Genomic DNA, 16178 nt, shown 5'->3' with positions numbered 1-16178 from the left:
TTCCGTCTGCCTTCCTTACATTTCCCCCCGCCATATTACGATGGCGGTGGGGACCTAGGCGGACAGAAAGACCGCCCGCCAGTTTTCTGCCAGTTTTCTGCTGGTAGGCAATCAACCTGATTGCCTACCGGGCGGAAAAGTCCTGCAATATGGTGGCAGTGCATTCCAGGCACCCCCATCCTTATTACAATGATGGCGGTCTCATGCCTTTTGGGCCCGTTGCGGGCCCCCAGGGATTTGGGGTGGTGTGTTGCTGCACTTGGGGGGTACCCATGGTACCCTGACATTTGCATGCGCAAGGTGGCAGGCACCATGCTGTGCCTGTCACGTTGTGCATGCAAATGCACAATATTCCCATCTAACATTGTACAGCACGCCCGCCACAATGTTAAATATACAGGATGTGACTGCCATGGTGGCGGTCGCATCCTAATGGGCACAGCGGGACCTCCGCACCACAGGCGGCCGGTCCCAGCACCGCTAGGGTGGCGGGCAGACTGGAGTCCGCCCGCCTTCCTAATAGACCCCTTAGTGTCAAGTAGATACATACAGGCAGCTGCTCCTTTCGATCGTTACAAAGGAACAGACTTACAAGGAGCCTCGCTCATGTCGGTGACCCTCGATCTCAAATCAAGCGGGGCTTTCATGTCGCTTCTGCCTGCCACCCACACTCTCACCTCATACACAAAGAATTAAAGACAAAACAGTGACCTTTGATGTGAAAAAGGCGAGAGAAAGAGATACCTGTGTGTGTCTAAATTGCACAGTGCGAAAGCAGAAAACCTTGGCATAGTCCTGGCTTGGCAACATTTTGTGATCCTAGGCAAATGTTTTGTTTCAATGAGCCTCTACATTAACACATAAGAGAGCACTGTCAAATGCATGAGTTCAGAATGTGCGGGGCATAAAAACCTCTCATGTTTTATGTTGTTACATGCATAATAAGAGTGTAGGCCACATATAGGGAACTCATGGCCACAGACGTGCCTCTTGGTTCATCTCAACCTTTCTTGTCTCCTCTTATTGGAGTGAACTATGATTGGATCTCTGAGTGTCCTGTAGGAAGTCCCCAAAATTGCAAATTGATACCACTTTTCTATACACAGTCCTCCTACATTAGTACTCTCTCACCCTTAATTCTACCACCACGCTTATTCTGAGTTTTTAAAATTGAACTCTAAAAACTGTAGCACATCATCTCAATATCCCCCTCCATCCTTCCATACCAATGCACAAGCTTGAGCAGATGTCTAAACACATCCTGACTCTCTGAGCTTGAACAAATAAGTAATAACACTGTGTCTCTCTCCATGCATAATCTGTAGACATCACTAGCAAGCATGCAAGTCATAAGTTCTTAATTACAGTTCATCTTGCGTAGTGACAGATCGCCTTTCACTTATAAAAAATTAGAAGGTGGCTCAATTAATTGGATTATACAATACTTCTTGTAACGCTTTTCCACAACATTAATTTCACTGAGATATACATATAGAACACACTGACTGGTTGAACCTCCATGTACCCACACTTTTGATATGTATATTGAATGCAGTGGGACTCTGCTCAAGATTTTGAAACTTGTCAGAAGAGTCAGAAACACACAGTCGAATAAACCTGCAAAGCAGATTGTTTATTTAAATACTTTTTTCTCTCATGCCTAAATATCAATGTTGCCATACATTCTCCAAGCAACTAAAGTGCAGATGCAGTTTGTTGTTTTTGCCTTTTGCTTGGCTTTAGGTGGTACTCTTTTATTCAAATCATAAGCACTCATTAAACATAGGAAGAAAATCAATGAAAATTTAATTTTCAGTACAAAACATCAAACTATAACCCTAGGCATCACTTGAAGAGAAAAAATCACATTCAACTTGTTATGCAGTTGTCAGAAAACCAATCAAATTAATTAAATGTCGTAATGCAAAACAAAATCTTTGGGAAATTTGGGTTAGTTCAAGACCATCTGTATGTAAAGAAGAAAAGGAAGGTGTACAAAAAAGTAATGGTATTCTGAATGGGATTAACTGAATTTAATGTTTCTCACTATTCAGAAATCATGCAAAGCTACCAAATTATTGAAAATTAACATCAATAAGAAAAATAAAGAGTTACAAACACAATTGCAAAAAGATAATTGTACTAGAACATAGGAAGAAGCAAAATAAATCGGGAACTTTCAGAAAGATCTTGAATGCAAAATATGAAAGTTCAAAAGAAATAACATGGACTACAAATTAAATATTGTTTTAGAACACTAGTCACTTATCAGTTCATTCAACTAATGGCAATAAATTAGGCACACAAAGGAACAGGAAAATAAAAGGCCCTGAAAATGTGTATATCCTGTCCGAACCACAATCAAGCACCTGACAAAATGCCCAAGCAGTATCTTTTTTAGGGCAAGAACTCCAGGGATAGCCTACCACAATGAGTTTTAAGTATCACCCTGCCAGATTATCATATCCATAATATATATCATTAAAGTATGTAGAAGTGGATTTAATAATGGTACATCAACAACTACATATATATATATTTGTAGACACAATCGCAATGGACCGCACTCTGCTAGCCCCTCCTCCGGATCGTCCCTAGGGACTGTGGTACATGGAGTTCTTGAGTGGTTCACCCCAGTGGGTGCAAATAGGTACTTGTTGAACTGATGATCTCTAGACCCGATACATGTCCCGGGTTTTTGGATATCGCCCGAGACATGGCTCGGGTTTCGGGATAACTTCCCTCATCAGTAGAGAAAATAGTTAGGGGTGGAAGAGAAGGCCGCCAAGCAACCGTCAAAGGCCTCGATGCCCGAACCGGCACGCAGGTGCGTCGTCCAGGAGCCCGTCGGCTCAAAGCTCAAGGGAGCCAATTTGTAGACACAATCGCAATGGACCACACACCGCTAGCCCCTCCTCCGGATCGCCCCTAGGGACTCTGGTACATGGAGTTCTTGAGTGGTTCACCCCAGTGGGTGCAAGTAGGTACTTGTTGAACTGATGATCTCTAGACCCCGATACATGTCCCGGGTTTTTGGATATCGCCCGAGACATGGCTCGGGTTTCGGGATAACTTCCGTCATCAGTAGAGAAAATAGTTAGGGGTGGAAGAGAAGGTCGCCAAGCAACCGTCAAAGGCCTCGATGCCTTTGTCTTGATCAAGATGCGGTCGAGCCTGGGAGACAACAGGTTGATTTGCCAGGGGGCTGCCGAGACAAATCTACAGGCCCTTCCACCCAGGCGGACCATGGGGCATAATATGGCTAACTAAAAAATACTGCAGGTACAGCGCTAACCGTATGTATATCTACTAGATACACACACTAGGTGTGTCTACTTTACATTTTCCTTAAAATTTAGGCTGAATCACAGGAGTGGTATACATGGGGCTGGCCCTCATGTTGTCCTGATGAAAAGGTGTAGGGGACACCTTGAAACATGTCGACAGGATTTTAGGGACTGTGACCACATAACAGTTATATTTCCTTTAGCCACCCCCTTTTTACCATACCAACGAGAGGCAGGAATAAAAATGTTGGCTTACTAGCTAGGTATTTTTATTTAACACCAATCGCCACTCCACCACACACTGCACTACACATAGTTTCACAAAAAAGTGCTTCTACGTATCCCTCGCAGGTCGCAGCATTCCCCAAGCAGTAGATGCTTGGGATGGCGCCAATGATGAAGCATGTCACCTAAGGGCAACCTTGGGTGAGTGAGTGGACTCAAGAAAAGAATTGTCTTTTCCAAGAAGGCACACTTAATTTTTGGGTTATCCTGATCAATCCTTTTTCCTTGGCTAGGTTCACACGATCCATCATATGGATTCTAGTGTTACACTTTACAGTTCAGGAGGCCGAACCTAGCTGTAGCCTCCTTCTCTCTCCTTTTTGATAACTTTTTCTAACACACAACATTCAAATAGCTTATAAATGAATTGTACCGGTGTCAAAAAATTGCAGTGAGCAACGCCCATTTTTTTGGTAATTCTGAAGTTTGTTGTAAACAAAGATGTTAATAGGATCAAAACAAATCAGAACACTTTACTTGATGATGTGCAAATGATAAATATTTGCTGCCTTGATTGCAATGCAGTCAGTAAACTAAGAGGGAAGTCGGGGTCATGTATACCCTATGTGTGGGCTAGATCCCTATTATAAATGGAGCAACATATTAGTCTATTAAATACAAAATAAAGATTATTTTGTACAGCAGACATGCTGAACGCACATATTTGAATGTGCCCCATATGTGATAACGAAGAAAAAGGTGACTGTGAAATACAATACTTTCCTAGGATCACACTATTTGAAACCAGTTTATGGGTAAAGTGTGATACTATTAGATTGATTAGATTATTCAATTCTCTGAACCTGCAGGTCTGGTAAGATTTTTATGATTTTTCGAGCCCTGCGCAATAGAAGCCTGGGCCCCTTGGGCTTTGAAGAAATACAATAGCTTTACAAAGTCTTTACGTCTTCTTGCAGCCGTTGCAGACATATCAGAGAAGATTCTACATTTAGCACCATTCTCAATCTCAAACTGTCTCAACTGGATTGCCTTAGACAAAATTCTTTCCTTTATACGTAAGTCTGCAAAATTGTCAAGTATAGTGTGGGAAAACGTCAAATTGGGAGGAAGATGGGCTGGAACCCGATGAGCCCTTGTTACTGTTAGATCTCCAGAAAACTCTTCATAAATGACTCGACCAAATTAAGTATATCTGCTCCTTCAAGTCGCTCTGGAACACCCACTATACGTAGATTTTACCGAGGTGAGAAAATTTCAAGTTCTTCAATTTTATTTTCCATACTTATTTTCTCACGGGAGGCATGATCTACCTGCTGAAAAAGGCCTTTCATTTGGTCCTCGACCACGGACATTCTTGCCTCAGCCTCCTGAATACGAGTTGGAAGACTGGCGACTGCTTCCTCTATCTTCCCTAATCGCTGATGTATAACTGGAATTTCGGATTGTTGTGATTTCTTCATGTCCCGAATTTCCTCAAGAATCATATTAAGCATAGTTTTGATATCCTTCTGATATAAAATGGCTTTCTCATCTTTGAGCGCAGAATCGCGTTCTTTAGAACCTTGCTGTAACTCATTATTATCTTCAATCAATAACAAATCTAATGATTTAGTCTTCCTTAGGACCGAAGATTCTTGTTGGCCTCGAAGATCTTGCTGGCTTTGCTGAGCTTGTAAACCTTGCTGGGCTGGCTTGATACCAATAGATTGGATATCTTTTTCCCAGGCAGAGAGGAGAGAGGGCGGAGACCGAGGAAGTGGAGTCACAATAGCCTGTGCCACAGTTAAAGCAGTATTATTAAGCTGGTCGGCATCCAGATCTTGTAAAACCATCGGCTGATCCTCTACTGGCCCCTGTGCACCCTGAACCCCAGGTGAAGAGGAGGGTACTGGCCCTGGAACTAATACAGGCTCAGGCTCTGGCTGCGATTCTGGCAATACTGCTGACGTTTTCATATCTCCTATTGTGGCTAACGTGATGTGCTGAAGGATCTTGGGTGAGCTTATCTGTCTGTGGCAAAGTGAGAGGAAGTATCACCTTTTTAACGAAGAGAGGAAAATCTCTAGCATTCTTCTGCTCTTTATTTTTTCGAGCTAGAACATTCCCTGACGAAAAAACTTGGTTATTATCCCTTAGCTTAGGACCCGAAGTCTGTGTTAAATTTAATTCCTTTAGTAATGAATCATCGGTTTCTGGCCTTTGAGAACTTAGGGAGGACTCCCCATGGTTTGTATTACTTCCTACTTTTGTTAGAGTCTGATTCAGCTTAGCTTTGGCTAAATGCGTTTTTGTTTTTGCTGCGATTGCTGCATCCGCTTTCACCGCTACTGCAGCAAGCTTCAACTGTTTCCTCATTATGTGACTTTTAATTGGATACACCAATTTCTAAATCTCAAGTAAAAGCCAGTTGAAATCTCTTGTGAATCTCTTGTGAGGTCTTACGTTTCAAAAAACAAATCAGACTCACAGGTAGTGCCACCCTCCTGCCACTCTCTTGCCACTCTCCTGCCTTAATCCTCACTCGAATCGCATGTCCTTCTGTGCTTCTTAGATTCACCACCAGCACTCCCTCGAGCTTTCTTAGCCAAGCCTGGTAGTTGGAACCACGCCGCTGCACTTCTCAGCACTTGACCACCTCCCTGCGCGCAAAACTCGGAGCTGCAGGAAAGATGAAAAGTTAAAAAAAAAAGAGGTGGACGGAACCTCCTCGCTCTGTGCAGCCCTCAGCACCCAGCGGTCGGCTGTCAGCTGTGAGAGAAATTGGGACCGGAGCCGACGTATGTCAATATCCAGTACCATGCATTCTGTCGCCAAACATCAAACACCACTAAAGACCGCCTGGAAGCCAGGGCAGCAGCCGCCTAGAGTGCGTGATCAGTGTCTCCGCTCGCAGCTCCTCGGCATCCGCTCGCACCACGCCAAACCAAGCAAGGCGCCATCATCAGAGGAGGAGGAGCATCACCCGGAGCTACGCGCTAGCGAGAAGCGTCATAGTGTGGTTTTGATCTCGAAAAGCATGTCTAATTGGATACCATTCTGCACACATGCAGTGGCAAGAATGAACCATTGAATCAGGTCATTGCTGGGTAACGTTCTGCACTTGAAATCGCTGCCCCGGGTGGGATAACGTTGGCCGAGTTTTAAGTACATGAAGCATGTTGCCGCCCTTTTCAGCTGGAGGTGTTTTGACTGATGCCATTGGACACCATTACCAAATCTTTGAAATTTCCACATCAGACTCTTCTGCGCCGCTGACGTGCCAAGGGGTGTAAGGAATCCCTATATCGCCCCTGATGATATCCTGTTATCGTGGGCCCTGAGCCAAAGGTTCCTCAGGGTAATGTCCACAGATTTCTGCTTTGTTTCCCATGGCATGGTTTGAGAGGAGTGCAACTTCCTCTTGAGCTGGGCTGTTCTGGGGCAAGGCTCATTACCACTTTGTGCCTTTCCCTTGTCACAAATGTTTGATTATGAGGGTGAGTGAAATAGGGGAACCAACAAATGCACATGCACTAGTTCAGTTTAAATAATTAGTCGCTCTCCATCAGGCTTTAAATACCTGGCGCTTCCTCTGGAAGTCCTGTTTTGTTTGTTTCCCTCTTGCAGACTCTGTGCTTCAAGTTAGAGGATACTCTCTAGCTAAGATCCCTTTCTTTGCTTTACATGATTACCTTGTTTCCGATGTGTTGTGGAGAGAGCTTGCTTCTGCAGTCGTAGTTTGTTCACATCTAGAAATCAGACCCTGTCATGCAAGCTGATATCTTGGAGGGCTGGGAGTGCATACTTTGGGCCACAGGGCCTAGGACTTCTCTAACTCTGTTGTGTTGGTTGCAGGTTGTCTTACACTCTCAGATCATTCTTTAATTTATTTTTATAATTGGTGTCAAGGGCATCCCTTTTTCCAGGTAGTTGGAGATAGCACATTGGGAGCTAAGAAAAGTCAACCCATTTTTTTAGTGTAACATAACGTGTGCATATGTAAAGCGCACAATTACCCATAGGTGTCCTGGCGCTGAATAACCGATGTTTATTGTTACCCAACTCAATGATATTCAGTTTATCCACCTCAGATGGATGAAAGGCTGAGTGGACCCGCCGGGATTTGAACCTGTGACCATGAGGTCGAACACAGGCCCCTGCAGTGGCTGCTTTAGTCCACTGAGCCACCAGACCCGGCAAGGAAGTGGTTTGTGTTTGCATGTTAAACAAAATTGGAGCCATGATCTGCTGTGTAGGTAGGTTCAATTGACCTTTCCTTCTATCACTCAACCTTATAGGTGGTAATATGCCTTTTTCAGGGTTTGGGGGTGGGAGCACTACCTGTGGAATCCTTTAGGCTTTGTAAAGGGAATGGAGAATTTTCTGTAAAGATTAACTAACCTGCTCTCGTCAAGAGTTGAAGGTGACTGCACCTGCCTATACAATGCCTTCAGTTTGTTCATGAAGGTTTGCAACTTGTTGAAAGGTGCACTATATTCGTCCGTCATACTTCTAATTCTGAACTACTCCTTGGAATGGGAGGCAGCTACATTCACATGCCCTATTTGTGATGTGTTTTATTTTATATCTTTAACAAGGACAACCCAATAAGCCCACAGGACATAGGTAAATATGTATATAAATCAGTTCAAAAAATCACTTGGGACTTATTCAAATCCAGAGAATGCATCTAAAGGTATGAAGGCTCTGTAATCTACTTAATCACATTCAGTGCAAACTTAATTCTATACAAAACCAGTAATGAATCCTGAATATAGAATAATCACTAATGATAAATAATTGGGCTGGACAAAGAGAATTTTCTCCGTACAAGTATTATATTTATACATTTAGACATGATGTGAAAAAGTGAATTAGTAGTCAAGACAAAGCTGTGTCAATAAATGAGACGGTCAGGTGTAATTTAAAAGTGTTTCTTTTTTTTTCTTTTTCCTTTCATTTCGGTTTCCATACTTTTTCAGTTACCTTGTTGCCACTTGCAAATCCATGCAGTTCAAAGCAACAGTAGTTCAGAGTCTCAGAGAGAGAAAGGAAATGTACTTTGAAATTACATGTGACCGTTTAATAATCAAACCCATCATCCATCCTTAGGCCAATTTGGTTTGGCCTTATCTTCCACTCATTAAAAGAAACGTTGTATGACCAGTCACATCAGTTACACATGTACGATGAGCCCACACCACTTCCAACACAGCCCTCTCCATATTCAGCTACCTCTATAGAGCCAATGCAGTTACTCCTCTAACTAAACAGTTTGCTCTTTCTACAATGCTGTTAGATTGGGGATTGTATACAAATGTTTTATGGTGTTTCACAGGTGTTACCTTCATTAAATCTCTCATTTCATCAAAGGACAGCTGTGTATCGTTATGAGTAACTAAATATTTTGGTACACCCTTGCTCATAAAAACCTTTCTGAGTACTCTAATAGTCACAGCAGTGGTTATCTTGCTTTCAAATTCAATTTATTTCCATCTCATGTGTACATCCCCCATGACAATTGCAAATCTCAACTTTTATGTCATGCAGTTTAACGATCCGATAAAATCAAGGCACACTCTCACCCAGAGCTAAACAGGATGTTGTATGTGTTGGAGAGTTTTGCCACCAACGTTTAGCCTATGCTCCCCCTCACAAGAACAGATCCATTGTAGATCTTCAGTTGCCAAACGTTTCCCTGAACACGTTTAATAGTTAATGGTTGACACAAATAACCCTGATAAGCAAGCTCACATATTCTTTTCCACAATGTATGAATCTATGTCCCTGCATTTACACAGCATTCAGACAGAATATTGAGTTGGAAATGTCGCCTTACACAAATATCGAGTTGGAAATATCGTGACACAGAAATATCGACAGCAAGAATATCGTGGTCAAGAATATTGAATTTAAGGTAAGAAATATCGTTTAAAAAAATATAGAAGTCATTAATATTGTTTACAAAAATATAGTTGTTTAAAATATCGATTTTGTAATTAGTGTTATGTATTTTAGTTTATATTTTAAGTGTATGTGATGTATTTTGTTTTCATAAGTATTGTTTAAGTTTTTTAATATATGTGTTACATTTTTGGTAGTTATCAATTTTATTTTATTTAATTTTGCGTTTTTTAGTTCCATAGCTGGATGTGGGATTATAGTGGAATAGGTTAGGAAGTAATTTAATTATAATGAATGTATAATTATTTTTTATTTATTAATATTTTTTAATTCAGATTTTATAGTGTTAATTGTTAATTTATTTGTAATTAATTGGTTGTTAATATTAATTAATTAATTGATAATTAATTACTGTAATTGTGTAATTTGTTTTAGGTGCGCATTGTGGGGCTTATAGGGGTAAAGGATGGGAAGTAATTTATTTTTGATTAATTGATAATTGTTAATTTATATTAATTAATTGATTGAAAACGTGTAATTAATTTTAGGTGCGGGTTGTGGGGTTTATAGAGGTAAAGGGTGGGAAGTAATGTATATTTAATTAGTTAATAATTAGTTATTATTTATAATAATTGATTAATTTAACTATGGAAATTATGTAATTAACTTTAGGTGCGAGTTGTGGGGTTTATAGGGGTAAAAGGTGGAAAATAATGTATGTTTAATTAATTAATCGTTCTTAAATAATATTAATTAATTGAAAATTAAATACCGAAATTGTGTAATTAAGTTTAGGTGTGGGTTATGGGGTGTATAGGGATAAAGCAGTGGTTCTTCCACACAAATAAGGGGGGGACAGGGAGCTAGTTATGAAAAATTGAGGTCCAGTGCCAATGCTCCCAAAGTAACAGGTGTCTGCACTAAGGTGGGTAAAGTTCCTCTTGAGTAAAGATAGGTAAACTCAAGGTTTATAGTATACCAAAGAAACAGAGTGATGAAAATAAATAGATAATAAGAATGGCTTGTTTGTCGTTCTTAAGGGCGGCCATCTTAAGATGGTAAACATCAGAGTAAAAAATGGCTAGGAACCAGCCAAAACTCATGGGTAATGTAAGCGGTATTGGACCAAGGTGGTCCGGGGCAGAGTAGGGGGGGAGTAAATCACATCTAAGGGTCCCTGTTATCTGTGCATCCCCTCGTGGGCTATGGCTTAAGAGGGATAGGAATAGTGTTGTCTGTGGTGGGGTTAGAGACACGTGTTTGTATCTTAAAGTCTGACCATAGGTTCGCAGCTGTGTGTGGCCAAGAAGGTGTTGAGAGAAGTGTTACCTACACTGGCCTGTCAGGTAAGTGTTGCTAGGTGTTGGTAACGCGGGCCATGGTAGGGAGCCATGTTAAAATGTTAAAGAGTACTCATAGTCTGTACTCGGACTGAACTGGACTTGTGGTTTCAACGCGATGGTTCTAATTTGGTATGTCAGCATTACCATTAGATTCTGCCCCATGACAAGAATTTGAGTCAAGTGGTGATTAGACCCTATTGCCAAGGAGATGTAGTAAGCTGCATAGGTCTGGGGTGGTTTAAAAGTGTTCTGGGGTGGTTTAGTAGTATACTACTAATAAAGTGTGTTTGCATTTGGATCCAGACCACATGGAGCAAGTCTTATTGTGATTCAGTACAGTTCTCCCCAAGCTAACTCCTCATTTAGTCCTTCCACATCGCATTTGAGTCTATGGACCCATCTCTGTTCGTTCCTGAATAGGGTTCTTGTGGTCCAGTTCTGGTTTAACTCAATCACAGTCCACCTCAAGCTGGTCGCGGGGTGTTTCTCTGTGGAGAAATGGGCCACCATCTTCATATTGGTTTTACCCCGCCGTATCGTGCTTTACTGTTCCCCAATCCTGATCTTAACCGGACGTGTCGTCATCCCAACGTATCTCTTCCCACAGGGACAGAGAATAGTGTATATGCAGTTCTTAGTGTTGCAGTTCGTGTGTTTCGTTTGACGCCATGGGGTTCTGAGGCCAAGTTCTATTTCTTTCGTGGCCGCTGTTTCAGCACATGAGGTACACGACCCACAGGGGTAATGCCCCGTGATGGGTGGTAAAGCCCACAACGTGGCTTGTTTCTCCTGGGTATGTTTAGGTCGAGTGTGGGCGAGATGGTCTCTGAGATTTTGTGTCCGTTTAAAGGCAAACAATGGAGTGGGACCTGGTGTAAATGTTCCAGTGTTCAATATGCCCCAGTGCCTTCTCACTATCTTCCGTATGGCATTGGAGTTAGGCTTAAAGGTGGTGACACATGTGATGGTGTCAGATGGGTGTTTTTCCTTCATTGCGAGGAGGGCTGAGCGTGGATTGTTACTGGCTCTTTTGTAAGACTGATGTATGAAGTTGTTCGGATAGTTCCGTTTTTGCAGATTTCCTGTCAGGATTTCTGACTGTATCTTGAATTCAGTAATGATATCACAATTCCTCAGTAGGCGTAAGAACTGCCCTACTGGTAGGTTGTTCCTTAGTGCTCTGGGGTGATGGCTCTCATAAACAAGGAGACTGTTTCTGTCAGTAGGTTTCCTGTAGTTGGTGGTGTGTAGTATGCCATTCTCCAGAGAAATCAGTAGGTCTAAAAAGGGGATCTGCTCACATGACCTGGTGCTGGTGAATTTAAGGAATGGATCAAGAGTATTCACCCAGTCGCAACATTTCTCACATTGTTCTTCGTCCCCATTCCAAAAGAGAATAATGTCATCAAATCGTCAAATCATAACAGAACATTCTGTCTGTATGGTTGGGATGTGCCCAGAATATGCTTCACCTCAAAGTCTGCCATATAGAGGCAGGCCAGACTGGGAGCAAATGTGCTTCCCATGCTGGTTACCTGGGTTTGATGGTAAAGTTGGGATCTGAAGGCGAAGAAGTTTTCTTTGAGTGCAATGGAGGCTCATTCACAAATGAAGGAGACCGCTGTTATGTTCCGTAATGTTGTTTCCAGGACCTTCAGTGTAGCGTCCTGGGGTATATTTGTATATAAGACCTCTACATCCATAGTGACCAGAATGTTGATCATGCCAGGTTCAGAGAAGTTCTCTATCAGTTCAGCACTTCTGTCGTGTCCCTCAAATAGGATGGAGTTTTGCTCACCAGTGGGCGCAGATAGATATCACAGAATTTGCTCAGGGGTTCTAGGACCGAATCGATCCCTGATACTATCGGCCTGCCCGGAGGAGGATCCACTCCTTTGTGGATCTTGTGTAGTGTATAGTAGTAGGGCACTCGTGGGTCCTCATTGGTCAGGAATGCTGCTTCTTGTTGCGAGATTCATCCTTCCGCTGTTGCTTCCTGTACCATACTCTTGATGCGATTAGTTAGAAGTGTAGTTGGATCTTCCATAATGGGTTGGTAATATCTCCTGTTTGATAGTTGGCGGTCACATTCCTCGTCATATTTGGTTATATCCTGGATAACAATGGTGCCGCCCTTGTCTGCTGGTTTGAGGATGATATTGGTATCTTCTGTGATGGACATTAGTATTTTCTTCTCTTCATTGGACAAGTTGTTGAAGGGGCGTTCGTGGCTCAATGCTGTCACATCTTTCAGGACGGCTTGTTCAAAAGTAAGTATTTCGTTGGCGGTAATGGCTGCCGTAGGAGTGAACTTGGAAAGTTTCTTTAGGCCTGTTTCTGTTGGTTGTGTGCCTGGTTTGTCTTGGAAAAAGGCTTTCAACCTCACTTTCCTTAAGAACTGGTGGAGTTCTTGTTGAAGGCGGAATAGGTCTTCGGGTGGAGTCAGCACAAAACCTAAACCCTTCTCCAAGAGTGTGGGTTCGCTGCTCGTCAGTTCTCATGACAATAGGTTCACAACTAGAGTCTCTGTCCTCTCGTCTTGTTCTGCTGGGTCGTTGCTGCTTTGTCTTGCCATTGGACCGACTTGGAGCCTCCTCTTCTTCTGCCTCTTCCTCTGCCCCTCCCTCTGTTGTAAAAAGGGGGGCTCGGGAATTGGTGAAAGAAGGGAGGTTGTTCTGGATAGTTCCCTGGTGGCCCGTTCCACATGGGGGTTGTCCCATCCATGGGCCATGGTATGCTGGTGGTTGGAATAGGGACTGTGTGAAGCGATGTAGTAAAGGAGGGGGAAAGTTTCCTCGTGCTCCTCTTTTCCGAGGTGTGTGCTTCCTTCCCTCGATGCTTGAATCACTGCCCATTGATCCTGATCTACTGGATCGATAACTGCTTCCATCCTCTGAGGACATCTCATTCGTCTGGAATTCGTAATCTTCTTTTGTGTAGGGATATACCTTTTCTCTGCTGAAATGCTTCATATGTTTCTGCAGTTTCATTATTTTCTATTTTGTTAGGAATTCCTTATGTTCACTAAGTTCTTTATTGATTTCTGATAGTCGGGATTTGAATGATGTGATAGAGATCCCCGCTTTAAGGCCATTCTCAGCCAGTGTGATTTGAATAAGGAGTTCGTCAGACAGTCGTTTGGCTGTGGTAATAATTAACACAAGCCAATCCCTAGTACATTTCCAGGCAATTTTTGACCATTCGGTGCGGAAGGTCAGATCCTCTACGAATATCCTTGAGGAGAGTGTTACCAGAAGTCCATTTGGTGCTACGTTAGCCCTAAAGTATTCCGTCATAATAATGCTGTGAAGTGCTGTTTTGATCTGTAGCTTCCTTAATGCTTGTAGTGACTTCCAGTCGTCATCTTTACTCCCTGTCGCCGCGCTACCGTCTTCGGCCAATAGTGAGGGGGCCCTAAGGATCTCTGGCACTATGTCATCGTCATAGCTCAGACCTGGGGTGTCCATGTTGGTTGAGGGTGTCCACCCTGTCGCAAGCTCCTAAACAGGTGTTGAGTGAATTCTCAGCAAATAGTTCTGAGATGGATAAGAAAGAAAGAAAGAAAAAAAGAAAAAGAAGAGAGATACAAAAATGTCCTACGACTAGCTGCTGTACTTAAAAACTTCCACACAAATAAGGGGGGACAGGGAGCTAGTTATGAAAAATTGAGGTCCAGTGCCAATGCTCCCAAAGTAACACGTATCTGCACATCAGTGCTGAACCTGATAGAGAACTTCTCTGAACCTGGCATGATCAACATTCTGGTCACTATGGATGTAGCGGCCTTATATACAAAAATACCCCAGGACGCTACATTGGAGGTCCTGGAAACAACATTACGGAACATAACACCCTGGCCCTATGAGACACCGGTCTCCTTCATTTGTGAATGTGCCTCTATTGCACTCAAAGAAAACACATCATTCAAATCCCGACTATCAGAAATCAATAAAGAACTTAATGAACATAAGGAATTCCTAACAAAATAGAAAAACACGAAACTGCAGAAACATATGAAGCGTTTCAGCAGAGAAAAGGTATGTCCCTACACAAAAGAAGATTACGAATTCCAGACGAATGAGATGTCCTCAGAGGATGGAAGCAGTTATCGATCCAGTAGATCAGGATCAATGGGCAGTGATTCAAGCAACGAGGGAAGGAAGCACACACCTCGGAATAGAGGAACACGAGGAAACTTTCCCCCTCCTTTACTACATCGCTTCACACAGTCCCTATTCCAACCACCAGCATACCATGGCCCATGGATGGGACAACCCCCCATGTGGAACGGGCCACCAGGGAACTATCCACAACAACCTCCCTTCTTTCACCAATTCCTGAGCCCCCCTTTTTTCAACAGAGGAAGGGGCAGAGGAAGTGGCAGAAGAAGAGGAGGCTCCAAGTCGATCCAATGGCAAGACCAAGCAGCAACGACCCAGCAGAACAAGACGAGAGGACAGAGACTCTAGTTGTGAACCTATTGTCACGAGAACTGACGAGCAGCGAACCCACACTCTTGGAGAAGGGTTTAGGTTTGGTGCTGACTCCACCCGAAGACCTATTCCGCCTTCAACAAGAACTCCACCAGTTCTTCAGGAAAGTGAGGTTGAAAGCCTTTTTCCAAGACAAACCAGGCACACAACCAACAGAAACAGGCCTAATGAAACTTTGCAAGTTCACTCCTACGGCAGCCATGACCCCCAACAAAATACTTACTTTTGAACAGGCCGTCCTGAAAGATGTGACAGCATTGAGCCACAAACACCCCTTCAACAACTTGTCCAATGAAGAGAAGAAAATACTAATGTCCATCACAGAAGATACCAATATCATCCTCAAACCAGCAGACAAGGGCGGCGCCATTGTTATCCGGGATATAACCAAATATGACGAGGAATGTGACCGCCAACGATCAAACAGGAGATATTACCAACCCATTATGGAAGATCCAACTACACTTCTAACTAATCGCATCAAGAGTATGGTACAGGAAGCAACAGCGGAAGGATGGATCTCGCAACAAGAAGCAGCATTCCTGACCAATGAGGACCCACGAGTGCCCTACTACTATACACTACCCAAGATCCACAAAGGAGTGGATCCTCCTCCAGGCAGGCCGATAGTATTAGTGATCGATTCGGTCCTAGAACCCCTGAGCAAATTCTGTGATTTCTATCTGCACCCACTGGTGAGCAAAACTCCATCCTATTTGAGGGACACGACAGAAGTTCTGAACTGATAGAGAACTTCTCTGAACCTGGCATGATCAACATTCTGGTCACTATGGATGTAGAGGCCTTATATACAAACATACCCCAGGACGATACACTGGAGGTCCTGGAAACAACATTACGGAACATAACACCCTGGCCCTATGAGACACCGGTCTCCTTCATTTGTGAATGAGCCTCCATTGCAC

The sequence above is a fragment of the Lissotriton vulgaris genome, chromosome 7, assembly GCF_964263255.1.
Source record: "Lissotriton vulgaris chromosome 7, aLisVul1.2, whole genome shotgun sequence".
Taxonomy (NCBI): Eukaryota; Metazoa; Chordata; class Amphibia; order Caudata; family Salamandridae; genus Lissotriton; species Lissotriton vulgaris.
The sequence above is the reverse complement of the archived record's forward strand: the minus strand, read 5'-3'. Positions refer to the sequence as shown.